The sequence below is a fragment of the Acomys minous genome, assembly GCF_964271855.1.
Source record: "Acomys minous genome assembly, chromosome: 10".
Classification (NCBI taxonomy): domain Eukaryota; kingdom Metazoa; phylum Chordata; class Mammalia; order Rodentia; family Muridae; genus Acomys; species Acomys minous.
The window spans coordinates 49844677-49857677 of record NC_140491.1 but is presented as its reverse complement, the minus strand read 5'-3'; the positions used below and the strand labels follow the sequence as shown (position 1 = coordinate 49857677).

The 13001-nt window shown below is 48.1% G+C and overlaps 1 protein-coding gene across 2 annotated transcripts in view; it reads left to right on the top strand.

Annotated features, from left to right (window-relative positions):
• The first annotated feature begins 4181 nt into the window (after positions 1–4181).
• Positions 4182–13001, top strand: part of CEP68 (centrosomal protein 68) — a 32261-nt gene continuing 23441 nt past the window's right edge. For both annotated transcript variants that reach the window (XR_014782717.1, XM_084799741.1), the window contains exon 1: positions 4182–4292. The gene's annotated coding sequence lies outside the window, so the exon portion shown is untranslated. The remainder of the gene's footprint in view (positions 4293–13001) is intronic.

The following is a 13001-nucleotide window of genomic DNA, read 5'->3' as shown; positions in this document are numbered from 1 at the left end:
ATGCCCTTCATGCCATGGTGGACTGGCACTTCTGAAACATGAGCCAAAATAAACCCTCTTCTGAGAGAGACAGAGAGATGAGAGAGGCCGGTGGGGAGAGAGAGAAAGAGAGCACGAAGCCAGGAAGGAAGGTATTTTATAGGCACCTTTAACGTTCAGCCTTCCTTAAAGATCTCCTGAGGAAAGTAAAGCAAGCCTGCTGCCTGCTTCAGGATGGGAAAAGGAGAAAATTGGAGAAGGGAGAATTCCACATTTGTAGCCCAAAACATTGCTCAACCTCAAGCAGCTTAATAACATGACACTGTGAAACGTAGATGTTAAAACACGCAGTCTGTGGACTGTGCATGAATTCCCACAGTCTGACACCATGCGTTTGGCAAGGCCAATTCTGGTTGTTCTAGGTTTAAATTTCTAAGGTTATTATAAAAAATGTTGAATAGGAACAACCCAGCGAGTAAAAGTGCTTGCTGCCAAGTCCCATGACTGAAGTTCAGTCACTTGGACCCCATGATAAAGGAGAGGAGCACCTTTTTTTTTTTTGGTTTTTTCGAGACAGGGTACCTCTGTGTAGCTTTGACTGTCCTGGACTCACTTTGTAGACCAGGCTGGCCTTGAACTCACAGCATCTGCCTGCCTCTGCCTCCCAAGTGCTGGGATTAAAGGCGTGCGCCACCACGCCCAGGAGAAGCAACTCTTATTTCCACACGTGTGCCACGGCACAACACACACTATAATGTAATAAAACTTATAGGAAAAAAAGTAACAGATGGTTCAGTAGATGTTACAGCACCTGTCTGTGGCCTTCCCAGCATTCCACTCTTCTCTCACCTACGGCATCTCTTTCCTGACTGGAGTTCTACAGGACAGACCACTCATCTTATTTCTCTAGCCACAACTTCTAACTTCACCTTTGTGTCTGTGGCGCAGACACCATAAGACAGAGCCATTATGAGCATCTCACTGTCCTTCTGTATCATAACCCCACATTTGGGGGGGGGGGCGGTTGAGACAGGGTTTCTCTGTGTAGCCTTGGCTGTCCTGGACTCACTTTGTAGACCAGGCTGGCGTCGAACTCACAGAGATCGCCTGCCTCTGCCTGAGTGCTGGGATCCCAGGTGTGCGCCACTGCACCCGGCTAACTTTCTTTACTTAGCTTTCTCTATGCAGGTCCTTGTCAGCGAGACAGCAGAGTGGAGTTCATGCCAGGTTTATTCCTCTGCACTGTCCTCTCTAGAGACCTGGAAATGTCTCCTGACGTCCCTAGCATGGGCTACTTTGCAGAAGTCAAACCTATTGGAGGGAGCACTAATTCTAAGGGTACCCAAGTTGTCAGCCAACCTGGACCTGAAGTAGCTCAGAATGAAAACTACCAGTAAATAGGGAAACACTGAGATCTTCCCTGGGACTTTAAGGAGACAGGAGATTGATACGAGCTGGGAACAGGACAGATAACAGCTGAACTCCCACTGGGAACTCTTCATCCTATTCTTCACAAGAAAGATGAGCTTTGCACGTAGGTGGAGGAGAAAGTACAATGAATACAGATGTTTCTCCTTTTCCTTCTTTCATCTTCATTTATTTATTATTTGGGTAGTTTTCCCAGCGCTTGCCGAATGTCCCTGCTGGAGAGTAATGCCCACTGCTTGAATCTGGCATATTGTAGGGCCAGAACTCCTACTGTGGAACCTTAGAGAGCCAAGTACATGTCTCTCTGCACACCCCAGAGGCCTGAGCACATGCTGATCTGAGATTCAGAGTCAAGAATTTACTCCGGCAGCATCAAATATCAGCAGCAGCAGCAGCAGCACTTAGTGTCCAGTGGTCATGGTGCCAACAGCCATGACCAAGCTGGGTTGTCCCTGTAGTAGAAAAAAAAAGCTGCAAATTTATTTGAGTTCAGCTTTAAGGAAATAAGTGACTTTTCTGAAATCAGAAATAGGATCAATGAAATAATATTTTCATTGTAAGTAATTCTCAATTCTCTGACATTTCACTCACAAAGTTGCTAGAATATGTGCCATAATAAAAATGTTATTGACCTACAGGGCAGTAATGCTCACACCTTTAGTCCCAGCACTTGGGGGGCAGAGGCAGGTGGATCTATAAATTCAATGGCAGATGGTCTAAAGATTGAGTTCCAGGATAGGCAGAGCTACACAGAGAAACCCTGTTAAAAAAAAAAAAAAAAAAGACATTGACCCATTGAGTCTAAAAAGCGACTTCCAGGCCAGCCAGGGCTGTACAGTGAGACCCTGTCTCAACAAACAAACGAACAAACAAACAAAAAACATGTAGTTGAAATAAAACAGTGACATGGGATTAAGACTTGGAAGGCAGGACCAACAAGATGGCTCAGAGAACGGAGACCACTGTTCTAATCCTGATGAGCTGAATTCAATCCCTGAAACCGACACGGGGAGAGGAGACTGGACTCTCACAAACTGTCCTCTGCCATCTACACTCACACTGTGGTGTGTGTGCCACAGCCCCCATAAAGTGTCATAAAGATGAAATTAAAATCTAAAAGACTTGGAAGATAGTGCAAACCATTATTAATACCTATAGTCAGAAAATATCAACGAATAAAACAGAAGTAAGAGATCAAGGTGATGACTACAGCACAGGAATAAATGTTCCACCGGAAATGGAAACTTCCTGCTTCGGAGAATGTTCAAGTTTTGTTCACTGGTTCACTTTACTGTTTTGGTTGTGATCATGTGTAAATCCTGGTTATCATTACCATATTCCGTAGCCACGTGTGAAAGGCTCAGAAAATCAACTTACCTTATTAAGACAACCGATTAAACTATAATAGGTTACTTTTATGCCAAAAGTGTTTGAAAGCGGGTCTAGTTCAGTTGGTTGAGCGCTTACTGAATATACATGAGGCTCTGGTTTACGGTCCACTAGCACATCAAGTGTCTAATCCCAGCACTGGGGATACAGTGGCAGGAGGACCTCAGAAGCTCAAAGTGATTCCAGACTAGCCTAGGATATATGAGACCTTCTCTCAATAATAACTATGATGATAACACTACTACTAATGATGATAATAATAACAATTGAATAAAGCATACTGGGTGGAAGACAAGAAGGGCCATAGGCAAAGGTTAAAGAACACATCTGGTTGAGACTATCCAGATGCTCAATTGCATTTACCGCATTTACTTCGAACTGAGTTCATAGACCCCCTTTTTTTTTTCTTTAATCGAGTAGCTTAATGCACGCTGGTAAATGCTAACTACCCATTTGACATATTTCTGTTCTAAGTTCCTTTTTTAAACAACAACAACAACAACAACAACTTTTTCCTTTTGGGCTGAGGTGTGAACTCAGGGCCTTGCGTACACTTTTACTTAGTGTAGCCCAGTACTCGAGAGACAGAGACAAAGAGTCAAGAGTTCAAAATCAGCCTGGGCAACTATGACATTTACTCTCAAAAACAAAACAAAACCAAAGCCAAATAAAAACGCTGGGCGTGATGGGTCTTGCCTGGGCTTCCAGCACTACGGAAGCAAAGGCAGAACCACCGTTGAGTTCGAGGCCAGCCTGGCACTCATGTTTGGACAGTCTCTGGCATGCGTAGCCCAGCTCCTCTAACGGCACAGGCCCAGGAGACATAACCAGAGCTGGGCTCCAGCATCCACAGAGAGCCCCGGGAACCGACTGTGGAAGTCGCTTCTCCAGCTACTGGTGTGACAGACCCTGCGCAACGTGCAGCAGGACGCAACCCACACCTTGTCCTCTCCGGGCTCCCAAGCGCCGCACGGGGGCTCCGCCTCCAGCTCGTGCTTCGGCCACGCCCCCGGGGGGTTTCCAGCCCAACTAAATGGGAGCACACAACCTGGGACCGCCCTCCCTGCCGCCGCGAGCACGTCGGCTCCAACGCAAGACTGAGCCCACGGCGCCCCCCACCCTGCAGCCGAACCCCGGAGAGCGCGCCAAGCCACCCGCGTGGGCCCGCGGGGGAAACCGCCCAGCTGGCACGAGCGTCCGAGCGGCGGCGAAAGAAGGCACGGCTTCCCATTGGCCAGGGCTCCGCAGGGGGCGGGCACCCGTGGCAGAAGCCGGATGCGGATTGGTGAGGCGTCCTCGCCGAGCGCTCGGATTGGCGGCTCCGTCGGGCGTCCTCCGCCGAGGAGCGGCACGCGCGGAGGGCGTGGCGGGAGCTCGGCCCTCCCTCCCTCCCTCCCCCTTGGAGTGCGGGCGCCCGCGGGAGGCCCGCAGTCTCCGCCTGGGACCCCGGCTCGGCTACCGGGGCTGCTCCGGACGGTGCGGCGGCTCGGAGTGAGGTAAATAGGCTATAGCCGGCGCGGGTGTTACGGCACCGAGACTCGAGGGAGGCCGGGCGGCCCCTGCGTGCCCGGGGCTCCGCGTGGTGGGGGGCCGTGGGAGGCCCGCGGCCCGGAGGGCACAAAGGCTGGCCGCGGTGGGGGCGCCTCGTGCCTTCGCCCGCCTCCATCTTGCGGACCGAGCGGGGCCGAGGCGAGCAGGGGCAGGCGCCGTGGAGGGCCCGGCCCGGCCTGCAGAGCGCGGGGCGGCACATCTGGCAGCCATGCAGCTGTGCGCGCGACGACCTTGGTCGTGGGGAGTCACGGCAGCTCGCAACCCGGCGGCCACCGCTTCCCTGGCACGGTGAACGCAGCCGAGGAGGAAAGCAAAGCGTCTCACTTTTTATCTCGGAGATCTACCCTCGTCAGCTGTCACCTGTTAACCAGTCTCCGTAGCCCGGGGACATGGACATACCCCAAACTTAGGAGAAGCCCTTTATAATTACCAGGTTTAATTCCGTTGTTGTTTATTGTTATAAAAAACAAAACAAACAAACGAGCGGGAAACTGCCAGAGCAGAGTAGACCTCACTGGGAATTGATGGGGTCCGAGACACGGAAGGAGGTAGTCTGGTATGCCTCCCAACAGCTTCCCACACTTTCTGGTTTGGTCTTGGTTAAAATAAATACAAGCCACTACTGCTCATCTTGTTCTCTCCAGTGAGCTGGGTTAAATTCTGCATCACTTAGGAATACTGTAAGGATCGCATCATCAGGATATCCTCTGGGCAGCCTCTATGGGCCTCTGTTTTCACACATGGCACTGAATTGTAGTTTCCCCAGCCCCTAGCAGGTCTGTAAGGGAAGGAAGCCAAAAGAAAACAGGAACAGCAAGCAAAGGCAAAAGTTGAGAAAACAGGAACTTCTAAAAGCCTTTACGTTGTTGGATTATTTTTACAGGTTAGGGGAACAGCCCACTGAGTGGAGTCAGACTTCAGTGCCTTCCATACTACGAATTCAGGATAAGTTAACTTTGCTATACCTTAGTTTTCTCATCTATAAAGTGGAATTCAGGCCCCAGCGTGACCAGGAAAAAAAAATGTAGGTAGATATCTTCGATACGAGGCCAGCCTGGTTACATAGTACGTCCAGGACAACCAGAGCTATATAACACCTTACAATACCCACCCCTACCCCAAAATACCGGTATCAAACATCTGTATAATTTTTTTTTTAAGATTTATTTATTTTATTTATTGCACTTGAGTGCTTTATCTGCAGAAGAGGGCAGCAGATCACCTTATAGATGGTTGTGAGCCACCATGTAGTTGCTGGGAATTGAACTCAGGACCTCTGGAAGAGCAGGCGGCGCTCTTAACCACTGAGCCATCATCTCTCCAGCCCAAACATCTGTATAACTCTTAATTCTTCAGGGTCTCTGCCTTTTGGAGCTTACCTGAGGCCAAAGTGTTCATAGATTTACGCTTCTAAAGCCCTACTGTCCATTCACGATCAGTTACGTGGCAAAGAATTGGTCAAGTTTTACAGTAGTGTATTTATTTCTGAGACAGAGTCTTCCATTATAGTCCAAGCTGGCCTGATTTGGCATCTTCCTGCCTCAGCCTCTTTAGTCCTGGGGTTGTAAGCTTAGATCATGTTGCCTGGTTTGGTGCATGATGTAGCCCAGTCTTGTCTGCAATCAGAGACCCTCCTGCCTCAGCTTGCCACAGTTTGGGGATAACAGGCCTGATGCCCAGCTCGATAAACTCTTCCACTTCTTTGGTCTTATTTGGTCATGTAAGAACAGAGGGATCATCTGCAGGTGATCACTTGTCTGCCTTCTGGTTAACAACTAGTATAGGAATATCAAGAGAGTAATTTTTTTTTAACTCAAAAAAAATCTTGATGAGAATCACACACAAAAAAATTTAGAAATGTGAAATTGAGCTATGACAGTTTCTTGCCTTATATTAATATATTTGAATGAAGAAGCTGTCTTTTTGTCTTCAAAGTTTTTCACAGACATCTGAAAAGTGGAAGAAAACTCTATTTTCTGGCATGCCACCCCTGGGGAGTACTGCCTCACTTCTGGTAGTCTTGTGTCACAGGAAACAGACTGAAACATGTATTTCCTCCCAATTGTAATTCCCTTTAACATGTCTTTCCCCGGCGAGAAGGCTCGGTGGGTAATCGCACTTGCATGCAGGCCTGAATCCCAGGAACTCAGAGTGAAAGGAGCTGTCCTCTGCTCTCCACACGTGCACTGTGGCGCGCACACACACACACACACACACACACACACACACACACACACAATCATTATCTTTTCCTTCCTTCCTTGTAGCTCAAAAGAAAACTTAAGTATGTAATTCTGGTTTTATTGTTCCACATTTTACTTTGAATCTTTTCTAAGGAATCTTACTGTTTCTGGGAATTCCTTTTTGACATTCTGGTAGTTAGCTCTTAAAATCTGGCCACAAAGTGTGAGTTTTTTCAGTTGTCTGTTGCAAAGGGCAGATATTGTTTTCTGTGCCCTACCCTGTGCTAGTCAGTAGTCACAAGGCCATTATGGTTGATCCTTCCTGGGAGGCTGAGACAGTCCTGCTTACTTCCCTGGTGTTTAAGAAACAGAGCTGTGTTTAGCAGTTCATCTGAAGACCCTGCTAAAATGTGCGTTCTCAGCAAGCTCTGAGGCGATGTGGATGTGGATACCTGGTCCCAGATCATACTCTGTTTTTGATTTTTTTTCACTTTACAGCTGAGTCTGACCTCACACTCAATGATCCTCCTATCTCAGCCTCCAGGTGCCGGAATTAATGCACAAGAGCCACTTTACGTGGGTGTAGATCACGCTTGAGCAGGAGGTACTAGCCTAAGGGTCTGCATTTGCTTTACTTAAAGTCATGGGTTGATTTTATTTTTACAGTTCTGGAATTGAAAAGTGCCTCATTCCATAAAATATATTCCTTTTGTGTTTAATTTTAGAATTATTGGTAAACAAGGTATTTATTTATTGTTGTTGTGCATATTAAGCATTATTCTACCCCTGAACTATACTAAAACTTTATTGTGTGATTGTGTGTGCCACAGTGCGTGTGTGGAGGGCAGAGGACAGCTTTGAGAGTCAGTCCCTTCACTCTTGTTCCTGGGATTCAAGCCTGCATGGCCAGCGCAGTTACCCACTGAGCCATCTTGCCAGTGTTGTTTCTGTAGGACAGGGTTCCATTTTGTAGCCCTGGCTGGCCTGGCACTATGAAGCAGAGGCTAGCCTTGAGTTTCAGCCACTTCTCTGACTTTAGCTTATTCAATTCTGGGAAAATATGTGTGGTCCCACACCTGGCTTGTGGGGGTTTTTCTTTTGGTTTTTTGAGACAAGTTCTTTTTGTACCCCTGGCTGTCCTGGGAAGCAATGTGTAGACCAGCCTGGCCTGGATTTGAACTCTCAGAGATCTGTCTCCTCCGTCTAATTCTGGGATTAAAGGCTTGTGCCACAGTGTCTTATTCCTAAAAATGTTGGAGAATTCTAAGGTACTGGCCAAATTGGCTCTACTGACTTTCAAGTTTCTGTCCTCCTGCATCAGCGTCATAAGTGCTAGGGTTATAGGTGTGCACGACCACCCAAAGTCTCTAAGGCTTATATTTTTAAAGCCTGTAAGGGCTGGAGGCATAGCTAGGTAGTTAAGAGTTCTTTTAGAAAGCTGGTGTTTGGTTCCCAGTGCGCATGTCAAGTGGCTCACAACCTCTTTAACTCTGTTCCAGGGCCTTGTCTAGCTTTTGCAGGCACACACAGACACATAAATAAAAAGTAAAGTTAGAATATGTATTTATTTCTGTGTGCACATGATTGGGTGTGTTCATGTGGAGGTCAGAGGATGTCTTTGAATGTTGCTTCTTGCCTTCCACCTTGTTTTTAAAACAGTCTTTCTTGTTGTTTGATGCATACATATCCCAGGCTTGCCCATAAGCTCTGAGGGGATCTTCCTGTCTGTCTTTCATTGTCATAGCAGCCTAGGATTACAGACAGGCACCATCATGTCCTGCTTTTCCATGGGCTCCAGGGGTCCAGTCTCTCGTGGTCAGTCTTGTGCAGCAAGTACTTTCACTTGATCAGTTATTTCTCTGGCCTCTATAACACTTGCTGCTTTTTCTATTTATATATTTATTATGTATACAGTGCTTTGCCTGCATGTACCCCTGCAGGCCAGAAGAGGGCTTCAGATCACATTATAGATGGTTGTAAACCATCATGTAGTTGCTGGGAATTGAACTCATGACTTCTGGGAGAGCAGTCAGTGTTCTTAACCGCTGAGCCATCTCTCCAGCCCTACTTACTGTTTTTTTCAAGACAGGGTTTCTTTATGTTATCTTGGCTGTCCTAAACTCACTTTGTAGACCAGACTGGCCTAGAACTCAAAGTGATCTGCCTGCCTCTGCCTCCCGAGTGCTGAGATTAAAGGCATGCGCCACCATGCCCGGCTGAATTTTTGCTGTTGTGTGTGCACTTGTCTATATGACCCTCATAGGAGTACAGGAGGAGAGGTCAGAGAGGGCATCACTTTTCTGGAACTAGAGTTACAGTTCACTATGTGATGCCCAGGTTGGGGGTGGAAACCAAACACAGGTCCTCTTGCAAGAGCTGCAGATTCCCGCAAGAGCTGAGCCAACTCTCCACTTCCTGAAACAAAATCTCATTAGAATATTTTATTTTATGTTTTGCCTGCCTGTAAGTTTGCCATATGTGTGCAGTGCCCATGGGGGCCAGAAGAGGGCATTTGGATCTCCTGGAACTGGCTCCAGTTCACAATTGGATGGTTATGAATCCAGTTCTCAGAAAGGGAGAAATGGCATAATATTATAATCTCAAAAAGAAGTTTAAAGGGGGCTTGGGGCTGGGGAGGTGTCTCACGGGTTAAAGGCACTAGGCCCAGATTCAGTACCCAGCACCCACAGGAGCTCACAACCATCTGTACTCTAGTTCAGGCGTTCTGACGCCCTCTTTTGACTTCTGTGGGTACCAGGTACACACATGGTGCACAGACATACGCATGAGCAAAACACCCACATACATAAAATGAAAAATCTTTAAAAGTCAGAAAGTGGTGACTGCCCAGGAGAAAGAAAGGGAGTTTCTGTTGACAGTCTTCTGTGGAGTCTGCAGACAGGATGCTCTGTACCATACATGCCTTTCTTTCTTTTTCTTTTCTTTCTTTCTTCCTTTTTTTTCCCCCCTTCCTTCCTCTTTTTTTGGTTTTTCAAGACAGGGTTTCTCCCTGTAGCCTTGGATGTCTTGCTCCCATTGTACACCAGGCTAGCCTCGAACTCACAGAGATCTACGTGCCTCTGCCCCCCTGAGTGCTGGGATTACAGGGGTGTGCCACCATGCCTGGCAGGGTGCCAATGCCATTCTGTTTGTTTTGAGGCAGGGTTTCTCTGTGTAGCCTTGGCTGTCCTGGATTTGCCTGCTGGTATTACAGGACTTGTGCCACCACACCTGGTGCCATTCTTAATAGTATCTCTTGAAAAACTTTTTACTCCTTCAAAGGCACTTTTTAGACTTATTAAAGAGTGTATGCTTTTAATCCCAGCAGGCAGAGGTAGGTGGATCTCTAGTTGAAGGCTAGCTTGATCTACGTAGTGATTTCCCAGGCCATCTTAGGCTACCTTGTCTCAAAAAAATAAGGGGATAGGGGATGTATGCTACTGAGTCAATGTGAAAATAAAAAGTCCTATACCTTTAATAATTGTTTAAATAAAAAAAAAAAAACTAAGGGGTCAAGGGAAGACGACTCTAGCTCAGGGATGTGGGAAGGCCTTGCTTGTGGAACCAGGTCTGGCCACAGGGTCTCCACTGTTACTCTTGCGATGAGATCACTGGGGCAGCAGTGGTCCTGCAGGATCCATGCAGGATCCATGGTCACCTAGATCAGGACCCTGACTTCTTGGGTGTGTTGTGTCAGCTCTTGCATACCCCAGATCTTGTGTGTAGGCCTAGGTGAAGATGAAGGCCCTGTGACACTGGCAGCCTGTCACCCATCCACATCACTCTACAGCTCTGGGGTCTTTTCTCCTAGCGATTGTTAGGGGCACTCGGACTGTTCAGGCTTCTCGCCTGCAAACGTGCTTCTGTAGCATTGACCCTGAGTCTCCTTCCCTTGCCATCACTGCCTACCCTCTGTCAGGGCAGCGCCAGGGCACCACCACCATCCGCCCAGGGCCACAGCGCCAGGGCACCACCACCATCCGCCCAGGGCCACAGCGCCAGGACACCACCACCATCCACCTAGGACCACAAGGTTGAAACTTTAAAATTGTAATTTTTTTTAACATTTCATATGGGGGCTAGAGAGATGGCTTAGCATTATGTGCTCTGGCTGCTCTTTTAGAGGACTCAGGTTCAGTTCCTGACCCCACATGACCTCTCACAACTCCATTCCCAAAGATCCAGCCCCGTTCTGGCTTCGGTAGGCATTGCATACATGTGGTGCAAACATGCATCCAAGCAAAATACTCATATATTTAAAAAATAAACTCTAAAAAGGAAAATTCCATACATGTATACAGTGTCTGTATGGTGCCTGCCCCTCACTGCAGCTCCCCCCAGGAGTCCCCATCACATCAGCCAGGAGTCGGAGGCAGCACGTGTACTGTGGTGGGAGGACAGTGTGTGAGGGCATCTCTCCTCCTCCTGGGTGCTGGGGAATGAACGCGGGTCGTCAGGCCTGGTGACAGGCGCCTTCACCAACTGCATCATCTTGCCCCACCCCTTGCTAGCTTTTAACTTGGTACTGTGACTACAGAAGCCTGAAAGAGTAGAAGTGGGTCTTGTGAAACTACACGCCTGCCGTCTGTGGGAACAGTTTCAGCTACCAGGGGCAACTTGGGTTCCAGGAGAGTGGTTTTCCTGCTTTGTTCTGATAGCAGACTGAAGAGTTTGACCGTGTGCTAAGCCCTCAGCGTCAGTGCGTTTGAGGCTTGCTGGACAGTCTGCTGACGGGTGAGACGGCTGGAGAGCTTAGGCTCGAGGGGTTGTCCCAGAACCCAGCGTGGCTCCTCACAGGCACAGCCGTCTGCAGAGTTCTAGTGAGATAGGAGACTGACCTTGCTCTGCTCTTGGTGATTCTAGTCTGCCAGCCACAGGGGGGTGTCTGAGAAAGTGGGGAAAGGCTTTCAAGTAAGTTGACTCCTGACCTCCCCAGCACAGTGATTCATAGAGACCCACAGGTTCCTCTAGGACCTGGAAACACTTCCATTCTGTCGTCTTTAGGAAGAACTTAAAGGAGCAGCCCTGGGAGAGGAGGGGATCCATTGCCATGCCTCAGGAGTCATAGTCATACTTTAATTTTATATGCAGGGCCCAGGTCACCTCCCCCATGGGGAATGACAGCCAAGCTAGAGGCCTGGGGGTTCTAGGGCCTTCTGCAGCTAAGGGAGGGACAGGGGATGGGACAGCAGCTGCTTTTTTTTTTTTTTTTTTTTTTAAATCACTGATCGCCTTCTTTCCTTTGCTTAAATCTATGACCACAATTTTCCTGGGATCCACCATGCGGGCAGCCAGCCTCAGGGCTATCTCAAGCCTGTCTTTCCTTTTGTCAGTCCAGATTTACCTCCTTTGTGTTGCCATCCTGCCTAGCTTGGCCTCCACTTTGACTCTCCCAGAAACCTCAAAGCCACATGCCTGCCGAGTTCCATCTTCCTGCTCACTCCTTTCCTCTTTCTTGCTTGTTAGACATGTTCAGCCACTGGGGGTTTGTGGCATTTCTCTCTGTACCTGTGAGTCCTGTGACATTTCATTGTTGGGGCCTGAAACTGAAGAGGTGTACATGTGTCAGCACAGGTGGCTGTGCGTGGCTGTGGGTGCAGGACAGCCCTTGTCAGAACTGCTGACAGTTGGGATAAATGCAGGGGAAGCTGTTGTTGAGAGAATTGCTCCTTGGTGAATCATTCTTCTATTTGAATGAGTTAGACAGAAGTGAAACACTGCCCCTTTCCCCACTTGCCAGTCCTCTCCTATTTGGTCTAAACAGGCATGTCTGGGAGAAGCCAGGCAGCTGGGACAAGCTTGCTTGAGGGTGACTCAACAGATACCAGCAAAGGTCAGGTGTCCCATGGTGTCGAGCGTGGTTTTACTGTGGACAGCTTGCAGTTGGTCCTTTTCCTTCCCCCATGTTGCTCCCAGGGCTTGAACTCAGCTGAATTTCAGACTCCACCTTGTGTCTTAGTTACTGTTTCATTGCAATGAAGAGTCACAAGGGAACTTATAAAACAAAATATTTAACTGAGGGCTTGTTTACTGTTTCAGTGCCTCAGACTGTCATGGTAGGAAGCTTGGTAGCAGACAGGCAGGCATGGCATAGGAGCAGTAACTGAGAGCTTACATTTGTCTTTTATTTGTTTGGTTGTTTGGTTTGGTTTTGGTTTTTAGAAACAGAGTTTCTCCCGTAGCCTGGAAGTCCTGAACTCTGTAGACCAAGCTGGCCTCGAACTTACAGAGATCCATCTGCCTCTACCTCTGAGTGCTGGGATTACAGGCGTGCACCACCACACCTGGCCAGGGCTTACATCTGCACCACAAGTTGGAGGCAGAGAAAAAGTGAGACTGGCCTGGCTATCCATACTGCCTTCCTTAGGACAAGTTGAAACTTTTTGTAAATAATGGCCTTCAGGCAAGACAGAATTTTTAAAGATCTGTCATTAAAACAAAATAGGGCCATTGAGATGGCTCATCAGGTAA